The 17,601-nt window shown below is 44.0% G+C and overlaps 1 long non-coding RNA gene across 1 annotated transcript; it reads left to right on the top strand.

The window, feature by feature from the left end:
- Positions 1 to 2,555: 2,555 nt before the first annotated feature.
- Positions 2,556 to 3,733, top strand: LOC125981297 (uncharacterized). The gene is made up of 2 exons (XR_007485875.2): positions 2,556 to 2,716; positions 3,211 to 3,733. It is a non-coding gene; the product is annotated as an uncharacterized lncRNA (long non-coding RNA).
- The last annotated feature ends 13,868 nt before the right edge of the window (positions 3,734 to 17,601 follow it).

The following is a 17,601-nucleotide window of genomic DNA, read 5'->3' as shown; positions in this document are numbered from 1 at the left end:
ACAGCATGACTTATTATCAATCACCTTTCAATTGGTCAAACTAATCAAATAACTAGCGTTAAGGTTTTCACTCTAGTCGTTTAGCGTTGGACAGTCGCGCATAAACTAATAGGAGTATGTACACATTACTGTTGCTCTCTCTTCAAAACTTAAGCACACAAGCCACCACTGTAATTGTTGGGTTCATCAACATTTTACGCAAAGAATTTCGTCAGACCGAGAGTTGTCTTCATCAGGCCGACTCCTGCAGGAGGGCGCCCAAGACACACACCAGGATGTGTGGTCTGAACCGCGCTCCAGCCACAGGATAGCCCCTTTTTATTGAATAAATGCAATGGGTGGAGTTTAGACAAATGTATACCTTCTTGTGTTCACAAAAGTACGTTCATCTCATGATTTCAGAAAAACAAGGATGTTATTGCTTAAGGCGAGCAGTATCGAGCTCTCAATGATGTCATAGTTCAAACCAGGATGTCATTGCTTAAAGCGACTCATGGCTCCAGCCATATGCATCCTGAACCATGAAAAACACCATTGTTCTCTTAACATTCTATATCGGTTGGAAATTCTTGGGCACAAGGTCAAACTGCCACATGCAGCAAAGATCTTCCATTAGAAATATAGAATCTAATGATAATATATAACATATTTCCCAACATTCCCCCGTTTAACATTAGATTCTATTGGAAAACAAAACATCAGCCATTACTTGTATATATACATGAGTATATGCATACACAACATAGTACAGCAACATCATGAAGTATGAAAGTTCACATTCTAGAGTTTATCAGAACTACCGCTCTTCCTCCGGCTTTGGCCATGTTCAACATCAAAACGGGGTCGGCATCAAATTACGCAAGTTGGTCACAGTCATCTTGTTCATGCCGGACCAACATCATATTCTGGACAGCAAATGCTGATGTCAACATTTTAGTCACCATGTGACGAATACAAAGTACAATGTACGATGCAAAGGTACAGAGAAATAGTAGCATGGCAATTAAAAGAACTATAACTTTCAAGAGAAGCTGCTTGCAATTGCCGTCAAACAGCCACCAAAAGGGATGGACATCTTTGTCTGGAATTCCATCCTGGAACATAGCTCTACGGAGGTTGGGCTTGTAGAGCATACTCGATGTGGGTGTCATCTTCTCCCATGGGAAAAGTCTGAGTGCCACCTTCTGTCCTGTGTATCCATCTGGTACGTCTGAGCACCAGACACTGTCGCGGGGACTGAAGGTGGGAGCAACAGCTGCACGGGTCATTCGCTGATGATGTTCCTGAAAATGTGTCAGACTGAGGAACACAGTGTGATCTGACACATATACGGACGCACATGTGCCGTCCCATTGTCCTGGAAGGACTGTGTAGCCTCGGCGTTCACAGAGCCACCATCCTCATTCGATGAGTGGGGATTTCTGCCTCCCACTAGGATATGTCTGAGGGCTAATGTGGCATTCAACGAGGTCTTGTTGAACGGTTCTGGACTCACAGTGGTGATGCAGTGTATTGCGTTTCCCACTTTTCTTCCATCAACATGATTTCGTTGGAAACACAGGGGATGTGAGATGGGTTTACTCACTTCTAGAACCATCCTGTTCTGCAAGACCATTAGTCCAATAGCCTGGATCTCTCTGTTTCGTCCATCAGCGAGAGATTCACAAAGAATTGAAAACGATAGTTCAGTGTCTCGATGAAGAGTGATTGTTTTCCAACTCCGATCCAAGGAAAAAGCACGTGAACGACTTTGTCTCCGACGGACCATACTTTATGCCTGTCCGGGACATTCGTACCCCAGACGGGATCAAAGGTCGTAACAGCCCTGCGTCGACATCCAGAAGAGTTGTGTGCCGTTGTCATCTGATGATGCTGTGTCTTCAGGTGTTGTCTGTTACCCGCACTGGTGCACACACTCCTGTCCATTTGGCGGGCAGCATTGGATAACCCTTGTGACCATAAAGTCACCAGCCATGTTGGTCGGAGAGCCCTCACCTCTTGAAATAGCACATATCCTGGCACTCAGTGGTGATGTTCAAGGCTCCATCCAGTTTCCTCCTGGAGGGCAGTCGTCCTCAATGCATTTGTGGGTTTCATTTCCTTGGATGTAACACGTGTAGTTCATTCCAGGTAGCCTTTTTGTTTAAGCCACTTGTGGCATCTTTCGTCCTTCACAGTCACATTGGGATTAATCAAAAGAGTTCGATCACAGGTTTCTTTCTGTGAGTCTAGGGCGGTAGGGGTAGCATTACTGACTGTGACAGCACGGTGTTGGCATCCTCCCATAGAGGCCATACATTTCGCTTCACTAATATCCATCACTTTGGCGTACAGGCGAACTTCCGCGGAGGAAGGTGGGATTTGGAACACACACAGCACCCCTCCTGTGTAGGATCTCACAGTGAACTTTACACACCGGTACCAAGTGATCTGGTTGTAGGGAGGATGTGACATTTTAACATGACCTACATAGATTTTATATTAACACATTTCTGATTGTTGGGAGTTGTTTTTTGGTCATTGTTTTATGAAAATCAATGTTTGATTGCGAAACGCAACAGGCACTGCTGCAAAGGGGTCCTTGCTGCAGAACCAATCAAAACTTGTAACAACGTCACGTGACTTGATTTCTCCCAATGGCATTCCTCCAATTCAGGAACTAGGAAGTAAATATTGCCTCCGCTCTATTGACAACAATGGACTTTGTTCGCACTTGGTAAGTTCTTATTTAATATAAATTCATATTGAAAATGGCTAAAGATAGCCCCGGGGCTAAGAACGTGCAGTATGAAAAGCCCTAAAATGTGATAGGATGTTAGGAGTCATCAGCAGTTTATATGCAGTCAATTTTGGCTTCAGAGATTACACATGGCTAACTTACGTTACAGAGAGTAGCTACAGTAACTCCTGGTTTTGCCTTACCGTCTTTCTCAGATAGTAATCTAACAAATGCTAGTCAAACAACCCTAACCCAATCCTAATAATAGTTGTTTCACATTCTTGTTGGGTGTTACACTCAAATGTTGTAGGTAGTGCAAGACCAAAGAGAGGATCATAGTGGTAGAGAACGTTTATATTGGTAACACAATAACAACATTACCATTTGTAATTAACAGTGTTCAGACAGTCCAAACACACACACGTCTGTACAAGGTAGAACGTCTGATTTGCACGTGCATCTCCCCTTCATACATTGTGTTTTTTTTGCAGGAGCAGTACACAAGTTCCAGGATTTCGACTGGGGCTGGAGGAAGTGACATCCAGTCAATCTCAAAGAAGTCTTCATTGATGACTAACTTTATGTATTGTAGTAGCAATGCTCCAAAATGTATTGGTTGTTTTTCTGTTTCTCCAGATGCTCAACCTTGGACGACACTGCAGATATTTTCTAGGCCTAATCTAATCTAACCTAGCCTGAGGGGTCTATCGTAATCTTGCAAGATCAAAGATTGAGCTGGACACCCCTGCACTGTAGTTACACATCACAAAATCAACATTCTGTTGATTCCTCTATATTCCAGGCTAGATCTGACCTTGACTCATACATGCTGTGCCCATGTTACAGGATTAAGATGCTGTGTCCATGTTACAGGATTAATACACGTCTCTCACACCCATATTGATAGCTTTCTCCTGAAGAGAAAAAAACAGGGCAAATTTCACGGCCAGTCCAGTAAAATAAAATACAGTAATCATGTGTCATATGTTTAAAGTAAAGTGCATTTGGTACGAACCTTTTGCGGTCTTTGTCATTTTTTTCCTTCCTCTTGCGGGCAAGCCTCTATGTGTTTGCAAATTGCACGTAGCATTCTCTGTGGTAAACTGCATTAGCTAGCACATCTGGAATCGGGCTGTTAACTGTTAAATTGAATGTTTTAACAGCAAATTGTGCTATTGCACTCTCTGGACATCTAAATTAGCCCACTGCATTGTACAATTAATAAATTTGACCCAACTTGTCTCTGAAAATGGAATTATTTTAGTGGGCTCTTTACATGGATTGCACACATGCATGCAGCACTCCATCTTCAATCTTTCCCACTGTAAATACCTAAATAAATAAATAAATACGCCACCTAATAACGTTACACGCACTAACGTTAATATCACGTTAACGTTAGCCATCTAGGTTAATTGCAAGCAAGCTCGGTAACGCCAGTATGGCTGACTACAGTTTGCGAAATACATGAGGAAATATGACAGGGTTCAACTATCTTAGTAAAATTTAATGTAAACACTACACAAGTTGGATCATAGTCTTGAAAGTTTTATTAGAATTGTATTTACTGTCTTCCAATGCAATGCAGACAGCATGCAGTTCCATCTTGTTTACATTTTGGGGGGTCCTTAATCCCCGTATGCGAATAGTCATTGGTTTATCAGCTACAGGTGTCCAACGATATGCATGAGAAAACATTTCATTAAAATGTAAGATTGCGAAAAAGGATAACCAAAAATTAGCTCCCAACAAATTGTTTTTTACTTAATATGATAACTAGATATCACACACAAAGAATTGTGTACTCCCTCGATGCAGATCAATCAAGTTCACTTAAATCGCGTTCGGCCTGCCGTCTCTAAAGAAAGAATAAAGAAACAACCACCTCCACATAATCATTAAAGTATCAAATTTGGGTTCGGGAAAAAAAATTCCTCTACGTTGCGGAGGCCAGTTTATGAAGGAAAAAGCCTTCTTACCTTCTAAAGGTGGGGCCCCAGGCCTCCAGACCACAGAAGAAGCTCTCTCCCACGGAAGTCTTAAAACCGGTCAACTGGACAAAGCGTCGGGGTCACCACTTGTTGCGTTTTGTTCAAGATGTCTGTCGTTGAGCAAAGAAAACAAAGATGTGGAATAATAGTTGGTTCTTTATTTGCAAGATCTCGGGTTGCTTCACGGCAGTCAGTACAAGTGCACTTCAGCAGATGAGAATAACACCGTCAGACTCCAGATCAGAAGGTTTTATACTCTCCGCAAGCAGGAATACGGAAGGGAAGAAAAGGGAGGGGAAAAGAAGGAAAAACCTATCCTCATAAGAATGTCTTGTTATCTACTGAATGTTTTGTAACAGTGTGTCATGACGTTAATGAGCTCTACCTTATGTTTAATGGAAAAGTTCCCAAGCTGTGTGCGCCATGTCTGTGCTCTGATTAAGCAACTATTTTTGTATAAATTAATATAAAATTAATATAGAACATTTAGACATTGCTGTTGCTCCCTTTTCACTCATATTGTCACACTGTTAGTGAGACACTATCAAGCAGAAGTTGCAGATTAGGGAAGCCACATTTAAAGCAAAAAAAAAAAAGGCTTTAAATATATGAGACGTGTCGTAAACACGAAACAACGTAACTTTTCATGTTTTATAGAAAAGAAGGGCTGTTGAGATGTTTGAGATATCACTAAACCAAAAATATTAGTGGCAAAGTCACAGTTGTGCAGAAAATACGTCTTGCACAAAAACCTCATTTTCTCATTTTCTCTGTTTGCTGATTTGAGTGAGACCAAGCTATTCTCAAATGGTGATAGCTAAAGAACGGCATAAATTCATTTTTTGGTGTTCATCATCTCTTGATCCCCTCCCCCACCGTCTGTTGTCTTCCGGGTCAGAGCAACGCTGGCGTCAGACCTGTTGACTGCCGCTTCTGTCCCGGACCGTGTCCATTACTTGTTTTTCATTTTTCCTGTTTTCAGTGTACTCGTCTATTTTTTTTATTTCCCGTGTTGTCTTTCATCCACCTCGCATCCCTGCAGCTCCGCTCTCACCTACTTGTTTCCTCTCCCTCGGACTTCCAGCTACGTTAGCCAGCTAGCCAACAGCCAACTGGCCAAAACCACCACCGGACCCTCCTGCCTTATCGGCACTTCCCCGATGGCTCACCCATCTCCTCTTTCTGGACTACCAACCCTCGTCACCCCCACCTCCCCTACTGCCAGCCTCAACAACCTCCGCACCCGCTCCTCCTGCTTCTCCATCCATCTCCTTCGCACTGCTGACCGATGTCCTGTTGTTAACTATATCCTATTGTTTCTCCCCCCTCCCACCCCCCGTACGTCCAAGTCAAGTTTATTTGTATAGCCCTAAATCACAAACAGTCTCAAAGGGCTTCACATAGCCAAAAATTGACAATTATTCTCAAAGCATCCCCTGATCTTAAGCTCCCAAAAGGGCAAGGAAAAACTCAAAACCCCTGCCAGGGGAAAATGAGAAACCTTGAGAAGGGACCACAGATGGAAGGATCCCCCTTTCAGGATCACCAGGTTATAATGGATGCAGAGAGGGCACAAGTAATACATATTATGAAAATCAATGAAAAAATGGATGTCGGAGGTGCCCTCGATTGTCCTGGCAGTGTCTTCCCCCTTCCCCACTCTTTTTATTCCCTGTAAAGCGTCTTTGGGTTATTGAAAAGCGCTTATAAATTAAATGAATTATTATTATTATTATAAGGTAGAGTCATACTTTTTTGTTCTATTGAAAGAACAGTCTAATGTTTACATAGCCATAGCATAGATTTAGGTGCAGTATTTTCTGTCAATATTTTCTTTGTGTTTTTATTCACTTGTCGGCACTCTAATAAAAGACGTGTGCTCCTGCCACAATATAAATAGAGAGAGAGAGAGAGAGAGAGAGAGAGCATTTTTAAAAATTATTTAGAGATATTTAATAATTCATAATAATAACATCTCTCATTTACCGGTTACACCAAGCCGTTTGAAAATGGGGTGAATATTTGGCAGAGTTGAGCAATATGCAGTTATTTCAAAGTACAGCAGAACCTCGGTTTTCGAACGTCCCAGTTCTCGAACAAATCGGAGTTCGAACGAAAAATTAGAAATTTTTTGCTTCCGATGTCGAAAAAAAATTTGTAGGTCGAACCTCGCGAGCTGAGCTGAGAGGTACCGAGAAAACCCGACCGCATGGCCCGGATCACGACTGACTCCGTTCGTTGTTATTGTATTTTCACTACTTTAAGGATTGTATTAAAGGAAGCAAGTGGGAGCAGTAAAGCTGCTGATGGTGAAAAGAGGAAAGTAGTGCACAAAACTGTTCAGTTTAAGAAAGAATTAATAGCAAAATATGCATCTACTGTGCGTGTGCCCGAGTTAGCTATGGAGTTTTGCATGGCAAAATCAACGATAAGCACCATCGTAAAACACAAAGACGCTCTTAAAGCAAGTGATGTTGCTAAAGGATCGACTGTGCTTAGCAAACAAAGGTCACAAGTGTTAGGTTACGGATTTTAGTTATTGATCTGACTCCAAATTGCGATCAACACTTAACACATAAATTGCTATGTCCTAATCCACACACTGGCGCACCTAACAATTTTGCGAGTTCGTTCTGTCAAAGAGAAGACCAGTAGATCAATCAGACCAAATTTACCAATTGTTTATTCCTGACAAAGCGCACTAATACAGGCCTGGGTCCCGGGTCCCTCACACTAAAACTCGTGCGTTTTTGTGACCACCAAAAGACGACACATTCTTCCGGGTTGCCCAGTTTTAAAGAAACACAATATGAATATTAAAGCATGCAAAACATTGTGAGATGATTGGTCGATGGCCATCTCCTCCCCGTCTAGGTGTCGCTGAAATCTGGCGGTTGGGTTTTCCCTGCGAAGCCCGACCACATAGACGTGCTGTTGTTCTCGTTTCTCACCGACCTTGAGGTGTTCTTGTCCGGTACTCCCTGTCTGGGCCTATTCCACAACACTTCGAAGAAAACAAGTTCATGCAGTTTGCCTGCACATTCTTCGCCACCCACCAATCCACACGAGCACTCCAATACTAGATATTATATTAATATGATTATAAGTTTAACACAACCTTAAAAATATGTTTGCAAACTGCTGAAAGCACATTTCCCTTTATTCCCTCTTATGACCTCATTTATGAGGTCATCACCCGTTACTCTAGCAAACAGCTACCAGCGCGCTGTCGGTCCTTCCTTCCCCCCGCTGCTCATGTTGAGTCACCAGGGTATATTGGCCCATCGGTGGCAACGGGCCAACGCTTTTCTCGATCAACCGGACAGTGAGTGACCTAATACATGGAATACAACAACAATCGCATAAAATCATAATTGTAGTAAAAATAGCTACAGCAACTAGCACAGACATGATGATGCCTTTCTAGCTTCCGAACGTTTTCATCCAATCAGACCAAATATCGGTGTGTACGCCTGAATGATCTTTCATCTTTTTGTTCAGTGTCCTTAGTCCTTCCAACGCCTTGGTCAGTCGGCCTCCTGGTGCCGTGTTGTTTGGGATGAAAGTACAACATGCATCACCAAACATTCCACACACACACCATGTTCCTTAGCCAATAGCATGTCCAACGCAATTCTATTTTGGAACGCCATTAACGACGTTTATTCTGTCCTCACGCTGGCGTGACGTCTGCCAAGGCTAGACAGATAGCGAACAACTGAAGAAAAAGGACGCTGCGGCCGCGTAGTTTGTAGCTGCTTTACTTGGCACACAGGCAGTTATTTCTTGTACAGGTATTTGTAAAACTGTAATTCACACAACAACAACAGTGCATCAGTAGAATGTACATCAAATCACAGAAGATGTAGAAATGAAAACATATAAACTTAAATGGAGACGATTAGCCTACCTAACCGTCACATGCGTAAACCTAGCATAGCATTGTAGCCAAAAGTAGCGCTAAACAATCACATTTGCAATACTAGCGTAGCATTCACAGGCAAATGGAGCTTAGGATGTTAGCGTACATTTTATAAACACACATATACAGAAAGTCAACTAGAATGTATAACTTACAGACTAAGATACCCCAAGGCTGAGCCACGAACCCGCTGCGACGATGTGCACTGTCTGGTAGCTGCGTACGAACTGCGTAGTGGCTGAGTGGGGGTCGAGTAACCGGAAATGAATGAACGAATGAAACCTAACCTAAATTCGGTCACTAGGGGGCAGTGTTAGAGCATTTAACGAAAGAATGAACGGGATAACAGTACACTCCCCGCCTGGTATATTAAAAATATACCACTATTGTTATTTCAACTTTCAGCACAGAGTAAGATTACATCTGTGATAGGTCTGGTATAAGTTTTGACGGAACCGTGTTGTACGATTTTCACTTCGACCTTTCTGACCCTGCCATCGTGGCTAGGAATCGCCTTAACAACCGTACCAAGTGGCCATTCATTGCGTTTGGCTTGATTTACGAATCTGAGCAACTCGATTTGTCACATAGACGTAAAATCTGCGAGTGCTGTTGTGAATGTACCCAAGAACTATTCGACTGTCGGTGTAAAACTTTACTGCGTCAAACTCTATGTCACATTCACCAACAATGATCTGAGCCAGTTCTACTGCGAGCACGGCTGCGCATAGTTCCAAGCGAGGTACTGTGTGAGCAGAAGATGGTGCAAGCTTAGACTTGCCCATGACAAATCCGACCTGATAGTGTCCACCTCTGTCGGACACTTTGAGATAAGCAACAGCTGCTATTGCCATCATCGAAGCATCTGAGAAGATGCAAAGCTCTCTTGTTTGTGTCTCTGATAATGTAATGGAAACAAAGGGTCTCTGAATCTGTAGACTTTCTAGTACACTGAGCGATTCAGTCCATTTTAACCACTCTGCTTCTTTGTCTGATGGTAGAGGGTCGTCCCAATCTTGTTGTTCAAGTGTCAACTCTCTGTACAATGCTTTGCCTTGAATCGTCACAGGTGCTGCAAATCCGAGAGGATCATAAAGACTATTGGCAACAGAAAGTATTCCACGTCGGGTGAAAGGTTTAGTGTCCTTTGCAACTCGAAAGGTGAAACAGTCACGTTCTAGATCCCAACAGACCCCAAGACTGCGTTGGAGCGGCAGAGGATCCACATCCAAATCCAAATCTTTAAGATCTGTGGCTCTTTCTTCTGGAGGAAATGCATTCATGACACGCCCGACATTAGACGCGATTTTGTGAAGCCTAATGTTTGCCTCAGCTAGCATGCGTCTTGCATCTTCTAAAAGTTCAACAGCTTCGCTCTCCTTGGAGACAGAAGCAAGTCCATCATCCACATAGAAATTGCGGAAGACAAACGCTTTGGTCTTCGATCCATGCTCTTCTTCTCCCAGCTCAGCTGCCCGTCTCAGACCATAGATAGCAATGGCTGGAGAAGGACTGTTCCCAAAAACTGGGACTTTCATGCGAAACTCTGTGATGGCTTCGTTTGGATCATTGTCTTTGAACCAGAGAAACCTCAGATAGTTTCTGTGTGATTCCTTCACTCGAAAGCAATAGAACATCTGTTCTACATCAACAGTAACTGCAACTTGTTCCTTTCTGAAGCGCAGTAAAACACCAAGAAGCGTATTGTTCAAATCAGGCCCTCTGAGGAGAGTATCATTTAGTGAGACACCCTCAAACTGGGCGCTCGAGTCAAATACAACTCGGATCTTGCTCGGTTTCTGAGGATGATACACACCAAATATTGGTAAGTACCAACACTCTTCACCTGGCGTTAACTCTGGAGCCTTTTCAGCTTGGTCATTGTCAAATATCCTCTGCATGAACTCGATGAACTGTTCTCTCATAGCTGGTTTTTTATCCAAAGCCCGTTTCAGAACATTGAGGCGTTTCAGAGCCTGCCCTCTGTTGTTGGGAAGAAGTGGTCGCTGGTCACGAAAAGGCAAAGGCGCCACAAGGTGGTTGTCATTGTCCATGTACATTTCTTTGTCCATTATTTCAATGAACCTTTTGTCTTCTATAGACAAACCTGGTTTGTCGTCATCAGGACTTCTTTGAAAGACATTGACACCCAGAGCATCAGTCTGTCTGAGAGGAGCAGTCTCGATGTCACAGAAAGCATTAGTCTTCTGTTTTGGCATGACAAATGTCTCTTTCACCTTCATTGCATTTGTGCAAGGCTCAAGAAAAGAAGGCCGTCCATTTGGTAGGACGTTAGTTTTGTACACGTTCACCTTTGTCCGTCTGTGTACTCCATTTAGACATATTTCACCCACAATAACCCACCCCAAGTCTAATCGTTGGGCATAAGGTGAGTGGTGCGGGCCATTGTACTGTTCACGCACTTTATGAACACTTAAAACATCTCGCCCCAATAAGAGCAAAATAGGTGTGCTGGGCTCTAAAGGTGGGATCTTGCCAGCAATGGGTTCGAGATGCGGGAATAACTCTACAACGTCAGGCGTAGGAATTTCACTACGGTCACCTGGCAGTGCGTCGCACTCCAGCAGAGGTGGAAGAGTTACATGAGTGCCACCATCAAGTGAGGAAACAACAAAGTTGTGAGCTTTCCTGCCTGTGGCCTCACTAACCCCAGTACATGTTTTCAAGGTATAAGTGGACGGAGCCGATTTGACATTAAACAGCTCAAAAAACTCAGACTTCGCCAGAGACCGATTGCTTTGGTCATCCAACACAACGTACATTTTCTGAGATTGGTCAGGGCGACCAGCAGGGTACACATTCACAAGTGAGATTTTAGAACATGACCTGAGTCCCTGCGCTTTGTCACAGATTTCAGTGCATTTTGCGATCACTTCAGGGAAACTGTTTTCACACTCCCCGCCTTGCACTTGCTCCGTTACTTGAGCAGAAGTTGACCAGGGAGCTGGACCGGGATGTAGCGCACTGATGTGTCTGTCACTGTCACACTCTTTGCATTTCACAGCGATTTTACAGTCTTTGGCTACATGTTTTGTGGTAGCGCAACAGCGAAAACAGATTGAGTTCTCTTTTAGATAAGCTTTCCTCTCATCTAACGGTTTGATCCTAAATCCACGACATTTTGATAGAGGATGTGGTTTATTGTGTATTGGGCACTGATCTGCTGGCTCCTCTATTTTGTTCCCTTTGACACTATTACTCGTAGGTTTTGCTGTTACTTCTGTCTTCTTCACTGAAACTGTTCTGGGATTGTTATACTGTTTTGGATATCTTTCATGTTTTGGCTGACTTGCAGCGCAGTTCGATGAGAACGCAAAGCTTGGATCGTTTCGGGTTTTTGCTTGTCTGGATATGAAACTTACAAAGTAAGTGAATGGTGGAAAGGACACCCTGTGTTCTTCTTTGTACATAGACCCGAGTGATATCCAGCGTTCTTGCAGACCGTAAGGAAGCTTCTCGACAATAGGATTTACCCCCCTAGCTGTGTCAAGATAGGATAGACCAGGAAGATATCCCTCTGACTTAGCTGCTTGAATCTCTAAAAGAATGTCTCCTAACTCTCTGAGACGCTGATTATCTTTGTTCGAGATTTTAGGGAAGTTCTCTAGTTTCGACAAAAGAGCATTCTCAATGACTTCTGGTGAGCCATATGTATCATCTAACCTTTCCCACACCATAGCTACTCCTGCTGTAATGTTGTGAACATGCGCGGACCTGATACGCGTGGCTTGTGTGGAAGATTCGGGGCCAAGCCACTTTAAAAGCAAATTAATCTCTTCTCTAGCTGTTAGATTAAGTTCTCTAATCACATCCTGGAAAGAAGTTTTCCAGGCCCAGTAGTTTTCTGGACAGTCATCAAATTTCAAAAGTCCGGAACTCACAAGTTCTCTTCTAACGAGATGTTTGGTAAGATCAGTCATTTGTGCTGGTTCCCAAGGATAATTTCTGAAGCTAGCTGTGTGAGACACTGGAGCTGAAGGACAATGTGCAGATCTATTTGTATTATAATCAAACATAACTACATCATTAGCAAGAGTCTTAGGCTGGTTTGTGACGGTGTCGGTGAGCGGGTACCGCTGGGTTGGAGCTGGTGGTGCTGGCGACGATGCTCGTGGTGCTGGCGACGATGCGTTGAGCGGCTGCTTTGGACACGGAGCTGGCTGCTGAGCGTTCGGTGTCACGTAGTGAGCCTTCACATACTCGCTGGTGCGTTGAGCGTTGTCCTCCGGAGGGATCTGCGTCGGATCTTCGAGAGAGCGGTCTTCCATTGCTGCTGCCTCTTCGTAGACTGCTGCTTCAGCTGCCGCTGCTGTGGCACTTCTCTCGGTCTTTAGCACATACAGACTGGCCTCCAGTTGTGCTGCTTCAGCCTCTATTTTAGCCTTTGCTTTCATCATTTCTGCTTCTCGAGCTGCATATTTCGCCTCCACCAGGGCTGCTTCGGCTCTTGCCCTTGCTTTGGTGGCTGCAGAGCTGGTTGAGGACCTGCTGGACCTTGAAGACTCCGTTCTTACGGCGATTGATCTGGTGTCGTAGAGCTTTTGTGACTGGACCAACTCATTCCGCTGCTCCATCTTGTATCGTTTGGATGCGTGTTTTAGTATCAGTAGATGAAGTCTTTTACTGTGGAGTTTCAGTCCGCTGTGTGAGAGTCTTCTTACTGTGGAGTTTCAGTCCGATGCTGTAAGAGTCTTCTTACTGTGGAGTTTCAACACGCTGGGTCACAGTCGTTTTTGCTGTGGTTCAACCCGCCGGGTAACAGTCTTTTTACTATTCTGTCCTCACGCTGGCGTGACGTCTGCCAAGGCTAGACAGATAGTGAACAACTGAAGAAAAAGGACGCTGCGGCCGCGTAGTTTGTAGCTGCTTTACTTGGCACACAGGCAGTTATTTCTTGTACAGGTATTTGTAAAACTGTAATTCACACAACAACAACAGTGCATCAGTAGAATGTACATCAAATCACAGAAGATGTAGAAATGAAAACATATAAACTTAAATGGAGACGATTAGCCTACCTAACCGTCACATGCGTAAACCTAGCATAGCATTGTAGCCAAAAGTAGCGCTAAACAATCACATTTGCAATACTAGCGTAGCATTCACAGGCAAATGGAGCTTAGGATGTTAGCGTACATTTTATAAACACACATATACAGAAAGTCAACTAGAATGTATAACTTACAGACTAAGATACCCCAAGGCTGAGCCACGAACCCGCTGCGACGATGTGCACTGTCTGGTAGCTGCGTACGAACTGCGTAGTGGCTGAGTGGGGGTCGAGTAACCGGAAATGAATGAACGAATGAAACCTAACCTAAATTCGGTCACTAGGGGGCAGTGTTAGAGCATTTAACGAAAGAATGAACGGGATAACAGTACAACGTTGCAGCCAATTGTTCATGAACTGCGGCAAATTATTCAGCTGTATAATTACCCAGTCGTTGGACATTGTAATGAACATAATTAATACGGTCTACATTTTTATCGGGGGTGATCCATAGGAAGATACTTTCGAATCCCAAGGACACTTGATTAACGAGTTTATACTTACAGTGGGGGAAATAAGTATTTGACCCCTTGCTGATTTTGCAGGTTTGCCCACTTACAAAGAATGCAACGATCTACTATTTTAATCATATGTACATTCTGACAGTGAGAGACAGAATCCCAAAGAAAATTCCAGAAATTCACATCATATGAATTTATAAAAATTGATAACCGTCTGATGAGAAAAAACAAGTATTTGAACCCCTGGACAAACAGCAAGTATTCTGGCTCCTACAAGCCAGTTAGTCTTTCTTTAAGATACAGCTCCAATCCCAACCAATTATCTACATCAAATACACCTGCCTCACCTCTTTACCTGTATAAAAGACACCTGTCAACACCCAAACAACCAGCATCCAACATCACCACCATGGGCAAGACCAAAGAGCTTTCTACGGACATCAGGGACAAGATTGTTGATCTGCACAAGGCTGGGATGGGCTACAAGAGAATCCGAAAGCAACTTGGAGAGAAAAGACCAACTGTCGGTGCAGTTATCAGGAAATGGAAGAAGCAGTACACCACCGCCAACCTCCCTCGGTCTGGGCCTCCGCACAAGATCTCACCTCGTGGGGTCTCCCTGATCATGCGAATGGTGAGGAATCATCCCAAAACCACAAGGGGGGAACTGATGAATCAACTGAAGGCAGCTGGGACCACAGTTACGAAAGAAATGGTTGGTAACACACTACGCCGTCATGGATTGAAATCCTGCCGCGCACGCAAGGTCCCCCTGCTCAAGAAGAAACATGTACAGGCCCGCATGAAGTTCGCCATTCAGCACCTGGACGACTCAGAAGAGGCCTAGAATAAGGTGATGTGGTCAGATGAGACCAAAATAGTACTTTTTGGCCTCAACTCAACTCGTCGTGTTTGGAGGGCAAAGAACACCGAGTACAACCCAAAGAACATCATCCCCACCGTCAAGCATGGTGGTGGCAACATCATGCGTTGGGGGTGCTTTTCAGCCAAGGGGACGGGACAACTCCATCGTATTGAGGGGAGGATGGACGGGGCCATGTATCGTAGAATTCTGGACCAACATCTCCTTCCCTCAGTGAGAGAGCTGAAGATGGGTCGAGGATGGGTGTTTCAGCACGACAACAATCCTAAGCACACCGCCAAAGCAACAAAAGAGTGGCTGAAGAAGAAGCACATCAAGGTTCTGGAGTGGCCTAGCCAGTCTCCAGACCTGAATCCAATTGAAAATCTTTGGAGGAAGCTTAAAATTTGAGTTGCCAGGCGACAACCTCGGAACCTGAATGATTTGGAGGCTGTCTGCAGGGAGGAGTGAGCCAACATCCCTGCCGAAATGTGCACAAAGCTTGTCACCAACTATAAAAAACGTTTGACATCTGTGCTGGCCAATAATGGCTTTTCTACAAAATATTAACATGCTGTTTGTCCAGGGGTTCAAATACTTGTTTTTCCTCATCAGACGGTTATCATTTTTTATAAATTCATATGATGTGATTTTCTGGAATTTTCTTTGGGATTCCGTCTTTCACTGTTAGAATGTACATATGATTAAAATTATAGATCATTGCATTTTTTGCAAGTGGGCAAACCTGCAAAATCAGCAAGGGGTCAAATACTTATTTCCCCCACTGTATCTGGCACACCCCGGGGCACTCCTATAGTGTCAATATATGTTGGATCGTCGTCGCTCAACCACGGGGGCAAAACGTCTCTTTTGGCTTGCTTCAGGAGCCCCGCCAGTGGGGACTCCAGGTTCCAATTGAGATTCTGTATTTCAATGGGGACAACCACCACAGGCATTATCAACGACACGAGGGCACAGATACCTGATGCATTCTTCGGCAAGCGATCGTATAATTTGTCATCACCACACCACAACCAGATGTCACTGGTCTTCCTCTGCTCCTTCCATCACTGCTGGGTGAATTCTGGCATGTCCTGTTAAAGCTTGAAAACAAGTGAATTTGGAAAAAACTTTGTATATCACAATTACAAATTGAAACCTACTCACCCATTTCTATTTTACCACTCCTCCCTTTGACACATTCACCCAATGTGTCATTACGTATCAAAAGGAACCTGCAAAGCATCCCCCCTCATCACCACACTCATTGTAGCCAGGCCCGCGGAACCTCTAGTTACCATCTGGGCCCCAGGACCATCACCCCAAGTCCTTGAAACTTGACTGTCCACCACTCGGCAACACAAACAAAAATCATCGCACTCCTGTCAGTGAGCTTATAGTCCGGCTGACAGCGGACCTTTGTACACACAAAAACAGACATCAAGTATCAAAATAAAAACAGTCATAAAATGAATCCTGGTGCCCGCGGATCATGTCCTGAAAACCACGTCATCAACAAGTTCATCATAAAAACCAAAAGGGCAAGGGTTAACATATTCTTGTAAATCCAACACAAACTTTCCACGAATGCAATCGACAACCTGCAAGAATGAAAACAAGTTACGCAAGCAACGCGCAATCCGCTCCTTGGCTGGTGGCTGATGCTGCAAAAAAATTAAGTCACACAGAAAAACAAAGCAGAGCATGCTATTGTCGCAAACACGTTCAAGCGTCAAACAATTGGTCACTGCCCACCTAGTCCGTCACCCCGTCGGGTGAGCTCAAAGTCGTCACACGACAAATCGTCCAAAGTCTTGCTGTTCGATACTAGTTTTGTCTTGTCTGACCATATCACTGAAATGGGCCTTCTCCATCACACCGTTTTGTTGTCGATGGTGCCTCTGATTGATCATTGAGCCATGGTTCCGGTCAGAACTCATCACTTACTAGTTCCAGACCCTCCAGTCTGTACCACCCCTTCAGGTGAGAGGAATTTTATCCTCAATTGCAAACACATCACCTCAACTTCAGACCTCTCTGGCCAATCATACTGCGCACACACAGTCATAGATGATCACATGCGCACGCACCCATCCACACACTCGCAGACACACACATCTATCACTCAGCTCTCCTCCCACACTAAGCAAAGTTAGTATGTTAGTGTGCAGGCAAACATTGACTCCTAATAGTAACTCTTCACATTTGGACATACTTGTCAACATGACCTATTGTAAAATCTCCAATTCAATTTTCCATAAACTCGTCCATCAGATTCATCGCAAATTGTCATATATGTCTATCTGGGGGGACGACTGTGGGACCTGCGTGTCAGGGGAGCCTCCATAACCTCAGATTGCTCCTACAAACTCGATCTCTATTAATTATCCTAATTAAATTCAATAAAGATGGGTCTGACTATTCCCTCTGGATTTTTACGTCATCATTTGGCTCTCCCCCTTTTTCCTGTTGTCTAGCTCAAATATGTTTCTCAGTCTGCTTCTCTTTATTGCCCCTCTTGGCGAGTCTCACTCCCCCCTTTTTCTCTTCCTAAAAATCCTGCCTGTCACACCAT

Source organism: Syngnathus scovelli, chromosome 1 (assembly GCF_024217435.2).
Source record: "Syngnathus scovelli strain Florida chromosome 1, RoL_Ssco_1.2, whole genome shotgun sequence".
Lineage (NCBI taxonomy): Eukaryota > Metazoa > Chordata > Actinopteri > Syngnathiformes > Syngnathidae > Syngnathus > Syngnathus scovelli.
Note: the sequence above shows the minus strand (reverse complement) of the source record. Positions and strands in the feature narration are given on the sequence as shown.